This window comes from Hemitrygon akajei, chromosome 2, assembly GCF_048418815.1.
Source record: "Hemitrygon akajei chromosome 2, sHemAka1.3, whole genome shotgun sequence".
Taxonomy (NCBI): Eukaryota; Metazoa; Chordata; class Chondrichthyes; order Myliobatiformes; family Dasyatidae; genus Hemitrygon; species Hemitrygon akajei.
Genome location: NC_133125.1, coordinates 100,968,269 through 100,971,775, shown reverse-complemented (window position 1 = coordinate 100,971,775; position 3,507 = coordinate 100,968,269).

The following is a 3,507-nucleotide window of genomic DNA, read 5'->3' as shown; positions in this document are numbered from 1 at the left end:
TCTATATCTTTCATGATTTTGTATATTTCTATCAAATCTCCTCTCAGTATTCTACCTTCTAAAGAATACAGTCCTAACCTACTCAATCTTTCCTTATGACTCAGGTCCTCCAGACCTGACAATGTCCTTGTAAATTTTCTCTGCACTCTTTCAGCCTTATTCACATCGTTCCTGTACATAGATGACCAAAACTGGACACAATACTCCAATTAGGCCTCACGAATCTCTTATACAATTTCAACATAACATCCCCTCTTCTGTACTCAGTACATTTTGGCCACATGCCAAAAGCTTTCTTTACGATCCTAACTACCTGTGACACCACTTTTAACAAATTATGTACCTGTATTCCCAGATTCTTTAGTTCTACCGTACTCCTCAGTGCCCTGCCGTTCACTGTAAGACCTACCCTGGCTGGTCGTACCGAAGTGTGAAACCTCACACTTGTCTGCATTAAATTCCACCTGCTGATGCAGATTCCTCTGTAAACCATGATCGCCTTCATCACTGTCCACCACACCCTCAATCTTGGTGTTGTTCACAAATTTGCAAATCTGATTAACCACATTATCATCCAGGTCATTGATATAGATGACAAACAACAATGGACCCTGCACCAATCCCTGCGACACTCCACTAGTCGCAGGCCTCCAGTCGGAGAGACAACCCTCTACTACCGCTCTCTTGCTTCTCCCACAAAGCCAATGTCTAATCCAATTTACCACCTCATCATGAATGCCGAGCGACTGAACCTTCTTGACCAGCCTCCCATGTGGGACCTTGTCAAGTTCCTTACTAAAGTCCATGTAGACAACATCCACTGCCTTGCTTTCATCCACTTTCTTGGTAACTTCCTCGTAAAACTCTATAAGATTGGTTAGACACAACCTATCACACATGACACCATGCTGACTATCCTTAATCAGTCCCTGTCTATCCAAATACTTATATATCTGGTCCCTTAGAATACCTTCCAATAACTTTCCCACAACTGATGTCAGACTCGCAGGCCCATAACTTCTTGGTTTCTGTTTAGAGTCTTTTTTAAACAGTGGAACAACATTGGCTATCCTCCAATCCTCTGCTACCTCTCCTATCGCTAAGGATGTTTTAAATATCTGTGATCGAGCCCCAGCAATTTCTGCACTTGCCTCCTGTAGGGTCCGAGGGAACACTGTGTCAGGCCCTGGGGATTGATCCACCCTGATTTGCCTCAGAGTAGCAAACACCTCCTCCTCTGTAATCCGTACAGGGTCCATGATATTGATGCCGTTTTGCCTCACTTCTATTGACTGAGTAGGTTAGGTCTGGATTCTTCAGAATGTAGATTATAGTCATCCCGTATGTAGTTGGAGTTTCAGAGAAACTCAGAAGGATTTTTAACAAACAGCAAATCCCTGTGCTTTCTAAACCTACAAACACACTCAGACAGAAATTCACCCAAGGATCCTACACCCATACATAAACAGCAATAATGTATATGTTATCCAATGCAATGGGAACTGTACAGATCTGTGTATTGGCGAGACAAGATAACCACTTCACAAACCCAGATGGCCCAACGCAGGAGGGCTAACACCTCAGGTCAAGACTCGGCTGTATATCTACACATAAAGGACAAGGGAGACTCCTTTGATGATAACAATGTGTACATTTTGGACAGGGAAGACAGGTAGTTTGAAAGAGGGGTTAAAGAAGCCATCTTTGTCAAACTGGAAAACGTATCCCTGAACAGAAGGAGTGGGGTACAACACCACCTATCAGCTACTTACAATGCAGTCCTAACATCTCTACCCCAGCATCTCCACAACAATTCAGATCTCCATTCATGCAAAGTTAAGACTAATGACCCTCTCATTGCCTCTACAACTCTTAATGACCCTCATGTGATTGCTATACCTTTGAACAACTCACAGAGTTTATAAACTGGAATACTACCCACCACGGATCAGAACTGAAGAAGCTTCTTGGAGGAGGACAAAACGTCATCTTGACAACACAGCAAGTCCAGTTGCCTTAATTTACTACTGCTTGATATCTCTCATTGAGACTTCTATGTACTAAGAAAGAAAACTTTCCTGAACACATTTGACAAACACTATTCCATCTAGTCCTTTTACAGTATTGGAGTTCCAGTCACTATGTGGAAAGTTAAAATGTCCTACTATCTCAGTATTATGTTTCTTGCAACAGTCTCCCTACAAATTTACTCCTCTAAATCCCATGGACTGTTGGGTGGTCAGTGATATAACTCTGTTAATATGGTCATACCTTTCTTATTCCTCAGTGCCACCCATAATGCCTCACTAGTTGAGTTCTCCAGTCTGTCCTGACAGAGCACTGCTGTGACATTTTCCCTGACTAGTACCAACTCCTTAGCCACGTTCTGGCCTCACTAGCACGTAGCACGGGTAGCAATTCTGTGATCACCATCCTGGAGGTTCCGTCGTTTAACTTAGCACCTATCTCCCTGAACTTCCTATGCAGAACCTAGTTACTCATTCTATCCATGTCATTGTACCTACATGGACCTATCTGTTCATCCACCCACTTAAGAATGCTGAGGGTTCGATCCCTGCCTTCCTGTAATTTGCTTTTGCTAATCAATCCCAAATGCCAGTTGGTTGCTGGTCAGAGTTCAATTACGCTGCTGCAATCTGCTGCTGCCTTTTCTACACAGGCAGTGGACCTGAGTGAAATCCCCTGCAGATCGGTCGCCGGTCTAAACTCAAATATGCTGACACGATCTGCTCTGCCTTTTTCTACACAGGCAGTGGACCTGAGTGAAATCCCCTCCAGATCGGTCGCCGGTCTAAACTCAAATATGCTGACACGATCTGCTCTGCCTTTTTCTACACAGGCAGTGGACCTGAGTGAAATCCCCTCCAGATCGGTCGCCGGTCTAAACTCAAATATGCTGACACGATCTGCTCTGCCTTTTTCTACACAGGCAGTGGACCTGAGTGAAACCAATTCTACAAATGTTGGAACATTTGTTCAATATTATTAATTATTTTCAAATATGTTTTCTGTTTTATTATTTATAATACTCATTTTAATACTTATTAATTTATTTACTTTTGACTTTTTCTGTATGTCACTTAATGTCAGAGACATTTAAAATCTTGCCATTGATGGTAACGACAGTAGGTAAGGCACCAGCCTTTGACCCTACCTTCCATCATGAGCCGTCAACGGCATTCCCGGAGCATTGCTTCCATATTATATGTCCTTTGGTCCAGTTGTTGTCCAGATTAAGTCATCTAACTGGAGGGTGCAGAAGGCAACCGGGATAATTTCTTCACATTTTGTGCAAAGCATCCAACAATTTTGAGCAATGGTTCAGTCCAGAAAGATTGATTCTTTCTCATTTCCATGTACTGGTTTTCATATAGATCATGGTTAATCCATTTGTATGAGTGACTGATGGACCTTGCATTAAATGTTGTTGTATGAAGATCCAGTATGTGCATTCTAAATTAAACTTCAGCAATACTTCTGACTAAT